Source organism: Pygoscelis adeliae, unplaced genomic scaffold (genome assembly GCF_000699105.1).
Source record: "Pygoscelis adeliae isolate BGI_AS28 unplaced genomic scaffold, ASM69910v1 Scaffold579, whole genome shotgun sequence".
In the NCBI taxonomy this organism is placed as follows: domain Eukaryota; kingdom Metazoa; phylum Chordata; class Aves; order Sphenisciformes; family Spheniscidae; genus Pygoscelis; species Pygoscelis adeliae.
The window spans coordinates 1-7,565 of record NW_008825506.1 but is presented as its reverse complement, the minus strand read 5'-3'; the positions used below and the strand labels follow the sequence as shown (position 1 = coordinate 7,565).

At 43.1% G+C, this 7,565-nt stretch overlaps 1 pseudogene; it reads right to left on the bottom strand.

Annotated features, from left to right (window-relative positions):
* Window positions 1–2,682: 2,682 nt before the first annotated feature.
* Window positions 2,683–4,316, bottom strand: LOC103923290 (annotated as a pseudogene).
* Window positions 4,317–7,565: the final 3,249 nt, after the last annotated feature.

The following is a 7,565-nucleotide window of genomic DNA, read 5'->3' as shown; positions in this document are numbered from 1 at the left end:
TGGGAAAGGTTTCCAATAAATATTTCACCAAAATGGATAAATTTCTAGGGGAAAAAAACATGTTTTCAAGTATATATTGTCATTTCCCCCCAGCCAGTTTTATTCTTCTTTCTGTTTTCTTTTGTAAATCGAATATATGTCTGGAGTCTACTTAATGACATTTCCAAACCGTAAGTAAGGGAGAAAGAAGGAAGAGTCTATGAAGGAAGAATCTTGCACATTTTCCCTGTCTTCAGGTAGATGTATGGCTGATATTTGTATTGGCAAGCTTACTAGATAGAACTTAGGAATCGTAATTATTAACTAGGTTCTATAGAATCATAAAGAATGCAACAATATGCTTTTCCTCCTGTCAGCCTGAATCCTTAGCTATATGCTATATGGTCTGATCACTGGGAAAATAACTGTTGGTAGATCTTCACAGAAAATTGTTTCTTATATTGTATTTACCATCTCTTCTAGGAATTTGGGTTCCTGATGATCTAACCACAAATATTTTGTGACAATCTCCCACCCAGAACCCAACAATAATTGATGTTGTAACTCTTTATATATACATATGTATATGAAAGCATGGGTGCTTCCAGTTTCTCATCATTAATTTTGGAGTATGTTCCACAAGTCACCTGTGTCATTTAATTCCATTGATTTACAATTATCTATCAGTTGTTTCTACTCCACTGCTCCCAAAGCCACATTTGGCCCACCTACATGTCAGTCAGTCATATCCCAGTCTCAGCCCTCTGTCTTACATCCCATTGTTATGTTTCATTTCACCAAGGATTGCTACAATCTACCTTATGTATAGGTCAAGGTCACATCTGCAGCACGTTTTCTGCAGTCACTAGATCATGTATTATGATTCAGCCAGCCAAAATCATCCTGCACACAGAAATAATATGAAAATGTAAATCTTACAAGGTCCAATTATACAAAAAATTATTTATGGGGTTATGCTGAAGGTGTCCTCTGACTTCAGCAAATTTTTTTTAGGGTTGTTTTTTTTTTCCTATGGAAAGTTAAATGACATGCATTAAGATTTCATGATTAATTAGGGAATGCTGAAACAGTCTTATTTAGGAGACTCCTATCTACTGGGTGACATTTTTGACATTATGCAAAACCCCCGTGTGTGGATCAGGTAAATGGAGTAGTATTGAGTAAGGAGCTTTAAAATGAAAAGTCAGACTTTAATTTGAAAAAAGTCCCCAAATGAACAATAAAGACATAATAAGCAGAAGCAGGGAATGAGTAACTAAAGAACAAAGAAAAATTATTCTTTAAGTTCTGGCCAATGATTTAAGAGAATATCTAATGTTCAAGTTCTCAAAACTGTATCTAAGACAATGAGAGATTAATTTTGGAAGAGGACTTTGGATCCAGAGGATCCAAAGAACAAAGAGGAGTCAGATTCAGGTAGAAATGTCACACTTAGCTTCCCTGTATGGAATGTGCAGCAATGGCAGAAACTTGAGCTTGATTTTACATTCTAAATTTTAGATCTTTATTGAATTTTACTGCAGCTAATGCTGAAGGTCCCTACAACTGCAGTGAAAATGATTGAATATAAACTTGGTTTGGATAAACATTCAACAATTATCTTTAATTCCAAGCATCTAAGGATAGAAAAGGAAAAAAATATGGCCCTTTTTCATCTGTCAAAGGTCATGATTTAGTTCATAAAATTTAACAGTCTCAGTATGCTTTCCTTCTGATAGGGCATCTGTTAACACCAGCTGTGTAAAAGTATGAAAAAATAGCACCTAAATATGTTGAAGGGTTGTCTTCCTCAGAAAAGTGATCAGGTGAAAAAAATGTTTTTTCTTCTATAATTCATTGAGTGCAGCTACATACTTTACTGAGTATGGTGGCAGATTAGGGAGGCACTCTGGCAAAGTGCCTGGGGTGCTTATCTTGCTTGTGCACTATCAGTAAAAATTATTAACCAAGTTCTGACGGTTGAAACTCTATGTTTGTTGATATGTGGTAAAAGCCAGACTGGATTTGCAGAGCTCAGTGTTAACAAGCACATCTTGCTTTTGCTTGTAAACTGTAAAGATTTAATCTGGAAGTCAGGGATAAATGAACATACAAAATCAGTATGCCAATATACAATGCAGCATTTCATAGAGGGACTAGAAATTACACACATTTAATAAGCTATCATCACAAAATGGAAATAACAGAAGCCTGGATCTTGTAAAACCTGTTTACTTTTGATTTTAAGTATCCAGGGCTCTCCTTAAGTTAACTCCAGCTGGTGTGATCTAACAGGCAAAACACAATTACCATTTTCTTCTGAAAGAGAAATTTATTATTACTATTCTCTGTTCTACAAAGAAAAGCAGCAAAAAAATAATCATAATATCATAGAATCATAGAATATCCTCAGTTGGAAGGGACCCATGAGGATCATCAAGTCCAACTCCTGACTCCACACGGGGCAAACTGAAAGTTAAGCCATATATCTAAGAGCATTGTCCAAATGCTTCTTGAACACCAACAGGCTTGGGGCCATGACCATTTCCCTGGGCAGCTTCTTCCAGTCCTTGACTACCCTGTCAGTAAAGAACCTTTTCCTAATATCCAACCTGAACTTCCTCTGGTGCAACTTTAAGCTATTCACTCGCGTCCGGTCACAGGACACCAGAGAGAAGAGTCACCACCTCCCTCTCCACTCACCCTCATGAGGAAGTTGTAGACAGCAAATGAGGTCACCCCTCAGTCTCCTCTTCCCTGAGCTGAAGAAACCTAGTATCCTCAGCCGCTCCTCATAAGTCATGCCCTCTAGTCCTTTCACCATCTTTGCTGACTTCCTTTGGACACATTCTAATATTTTTATATCCTGCTTACATTGTGGAGCCCAAAACTGCACCCAGTACTCAAGGTGAGGCTGCACCAATGCTGAGTATAGTGGGACAATCACTTCTTTTGACTGGTTAGCTATACTGTGCTTAATGCACAGCAGTTTAGACTTGGCCCATTTAGCCCTCAGGGCACATTGTTGACTCACATGGAGCTTACCATCAGCCAAAACCCTCAGGTACCTTTCTGCAGGGCTGCACTCCCAGCTCTTGGCCCCCAGTCTGTACGTACATCCAGGATTATACCTCCCAGGTGCAGAATCTGGCATTTGCCCTTCTTAAATTTCACATGGTTGGTGATTGCCCAGCACGCTAATCTATGAAGATCTCTCTGTAAAGCCTCTCTACCCTCAAGGGAATCAACAGCTCCTCCTAATTTAGTACTGTTGGCAAACTTACTTAGTGTGCACTCAACTCCTTTGTCCAGGTCATTGATAAAAACATTGAAGAAAACTGGCCCTAAAATTGAGCCCAAATTGTTGTCCACACACGAGTGGCTGGCTGCCAGCCAGATGTTACCCCATTTATTACAACTCTTTGAGCCCAACCCTTCAGCCAATTGTTCACCCATTGTATTGTGTACATGTCTAGCCCTATGCTGGACACAGAAGGATACTGTGAGAGATAATATCAAAAGCTTTGCTAAAATAAAAAAAAAAATCCCACCACATCCACTGTCTTCCCTTTGTCCACTAACCTTGCCAAAGAAGGATATTAAGTTAGTAAGGCATGACTTTTCCTTCATGAAACCATGTTGGCTATGACCGATGGCTGCATTGTCTTTTAAGTGCTTTTCAATAACTCCTGGAATAATCTGCTCCATAATTTTATGAGGCAGTGAAGTGAGACTGACAGGCTTATAATTACCAGGGTCTTCTTGCTTGCTCTTCTTGAAAACTGGAATAACATTTGCTAGCTTCCAGTTGACTGGGACATTTCCAGACTCCCAAGACCTTTGATAAATAACTGAGAGAGGTCTCACAATAACATCGGCCAATGCTTTCAGGACCCTGGGATGAATCCCCTTACGTGCATTCAGTTGCAGCAGCAAAGCCCATACCAGTTCAAAGTCAGCTGGGAGCTTATCACTCCCCCAGCTGCAGTCCTCCAGCCCAGGGCTCTGGGGGTCCCAGGGACCATCATTGTGGTTAAAGACAGAGGCGAAGATGGCATTAAATGTCTCTGTTTTATCTTAATCCCTATTTGTGACCAACCTCATCAAGTAACAGACCAATGTTTTCTTCAGTCCTCATTTTACTGTTAACAGTCTTGAAAAAGTCTATTTTGTTATCTGCCACAGTACTGGCCAGCTTCAACGCCAGTTGAACTTTGGCCGTATGAATTTTCTCCCTCGAGTGGTGAACAGCATCTCTGTAGTCCTCCTGCGTAGCCTGACCTTGCTTCCAAAGTCCATAGGCTTTCTTTTTCCTCCTAAGTTCCAGAAGGAGACCCCTGTTCAGGGGGTCCCCCTTCAAACCTGGTTTAAAGTTCTTTCAATCAGCCCTGCTAGCTCATGAGCAAAAATACGTTTCTCCCATTGACAAAGATGAATCCTGTCAGGCCTTGGCAGGCCTGGTGTCATGTAGACCATCCTGTGATTGAAAAAAACAAAATTCTGCTGATGACACCAGCCTGGGAGCCAGCTATTAATAAGCTGGGTCAGCCTCGGGTTTTTTATGTCACTCCATGCAACTGGGAGGATAGGGGACAATACTCCCTGCACTCCTGATCCCTTTACCAATCTCCTCAAGGCCCTGAAGTCTCTTTTGCTCACCCTTGGACTTTTCATTGTAACTTCATTGTTACTCACATGAAAAAGCAATAGCGGATAATAATCTGAGGGCCATACCAGACTCAGAAGTTTCCTGGTAACGCCTTTAACCCAAGACCCAGGGAGGCAGAAAACTTCCCTAAAAGACAGGTCTGGTCAGCAGACTGTGCTGTCCATTCCCTGTCAGAAGGGACTCATCTATGACAATAACCCACTGCTTTTTCTTCATGGAGGTGGTCATGATGAAGGGGATAGGCTGACCTGACCTTGATGACTCCTCTAGCATAGATGGATCGTGATTGACCTCTTCATGTCCCTGTCCTTCCAATTTCAGAGCCTCATATCTGTTGTGAAAGGGCACCTGGGAAGGCAAGGTAGACAAGGAGGAGCTTCCCCACTACCTTGTGCAGAGATTTATTGCCATTCACCTCTGTCCCTCAAGTCACTGCCTTCTGAAGGGGGGGAGATTATGACTGGTGGGGGGAGGTCTGGGGCTGGAAAGTCTGGTTGTGAAGCTGCAGTCCCACAGCTGCCTGATGCCTTTCCACACACAGTCCCTTAGACATCCCCTGGGTACTTCACAAGCCTTGCAGTCCTCTCAGCACACAGTAACTGCTGCTGCTGCTAGCATCAGCTTCCCATGGTTTCAAAGAAATATCTTCTTATACTTGTCCATTTGAAAAGTTTATTTTAGCTTCATTGTCTAAGGAAACAAGTCATGCATCTCATAGTCTTTCTGTCTCTCTACCATTCCCCTCCCAACCTACATTCCATAGCACTCTTTAGTTACTAAGCACCTGTGCAGTGGTGAACAAGCAAGTATCCTTACTGTCCAACTAGAGAGAGAGTGGCACCAGGATATTGAGATATTTCAATTTCTGAGGCTGAGAAGCTTAAGGAACATACATGCGAGCAAAGAATACAGTGGGATATACACAGAGGCACACAAAGGGAGATCAGGGAAGGTGGGTTTGAATTTGGAGGTAAGGGAGGTATAGATGGCATGGGGAAAAACTGCATATAGTGCAGTAAAAAGAAGGTACAGAGTTGGAATTACTGGACTGGACTATCTAAAGAATCTGTAGGAAACCAGAGTCCATTAATATACAATTCCAGAGCAATTTGTTAAATAATATACTTGTTAGATATCTTACTTCCTCTCTCCCCACTTCAGTGATTTTGTGTGTAGCATCTCAATTTCTCTGTTTACCAGTGTAGAGCATAGGGTTGCTCTCTACACTTGCCTGTTAATTTTTCAGTGCAGACTGGTGTCATTATGGTCCTAATGGGTATAAAGTTCTTTCATAGAAATATTGCTTATCTCACTCATGTATGGTGGGTCTGTGTCCAGGCAGGGAGAGCACATGCCCATCAATGAAAATGTTCTTACTAAACATTTAGTAAGCTAAAAGAGGCAGCCAGCAGATGCAGCAGTTTGCACAGCAGTTTGTGCAGAAGGGTGCAAAGAAGAGGGTGCCAAAGGAGGCCTCAATTTATAATGTGCACTGTAATAGTCTCAGACATGGTGGTAACACACCACAGGGCCGCTGCCTTAGTAAGTGTTGGAGCAGCTGACCCTGCAAAGGTAGAATCTTCAAGATAGGCTGAGCCTCAGGTGGCAGATGCAGCCCCACAAGTCCCAGACTGCAGGGAGTGCCTGGGGCCTGCCTCTGAGGCCAGGAGAGATGCACCTTTGTCCTGCAGGAGGTGTGCTGCCAAGCGAAGGAGCTACAGGAGGAAGTGAGTAGGCTGTGCAGCACCAGAGAGGATGTAAGGGAGATAGAAAGGATCTTCTCTGAGACTCAACAACTTGAAAAGCCTCAGACCCCACCTGCAGAACAGAAGCAGGCAGCCTCTACCCCACTATCAAGGTAAGTGAAACTTCTGGAGAAGGGGAAGGATGGAAGCTGGTGACTTCTGGCATCAAGAGGAAGGCTCCTGCCCCATCCAAGAGCTTATAATTGCAAAATACATTCACTACCCTCAAAGTTGAAGAGGAGCCAGAAGTACCTACAAGCAAAGGGCGTGGTCCACCTAACCCCATGTAAGACTATCAGGAAGAAATGTTGAGTCATCGTAATGGGTGACTCCCTTCTGCAGGGGATGAAGGCAGCCATTTGTCAGCCTGACCAACCATCTAGAGAGGTTTGCTGCCTACCTGGGGCCCAGTATCTGGGATGTTGTGGAGGGACTGACGAAGCTCGTTGGGCCTTCTGACTACTGTACCCTGCTCTTATTCCATGTGGGCACAAGTGATACTGCCAGGAGAAACCTGGACAGTATCAAAAGTGACTACAAAGCTCTGAGACCCATAGTCAAGTGAATGGGAGCCCAGGTGGTGTTATCCTCAATCCTGCTGGTGAGGGGAAAGGGTGTGAAGAGAAAGGCACTAATAGAACCAGTTAATAATTGGCTGCAGAACCGGTGTTGGTGGTAGGGTTTGGGGTTCTATGACCATGGGACCCTGTTTGCAGACCAGCACCTGCGTGGGAGAGATGGAAACCACCTTACTAAACAGGGTAAAGCTATTTTCACCAAGATGATGGCTGACCTTATTAGGAGGTCTTTAAACTAGGAGTGACAGGGGAGGGAGAGGGTGACCAGCAGTCCTTTGAGGGAGCGATGGACAGGATTGCTGAGCAAAAGGCATGGGGTGGTGTGACAGGAAGGGATCACAAAGTCAACAAAATGGGGCTTGTTGTTCCTCAACAAATCCCCCAAACCCTCTCCGGGAACTCAGCATGACTGGGATGACACTCAAATGCCTGTATACTAATGCATGCAGTAAGGGAATAAACATGATGAGTTAGAGATCTGCATGTAGTTGCAGGACTGTGATCTTGTTGGGATCATGGACACATGGTGCGATGGCTGCCATGACTGGCATGTTACAATGGGGGCATACAGGCTCTTTAGGAAGGACAAGAAGG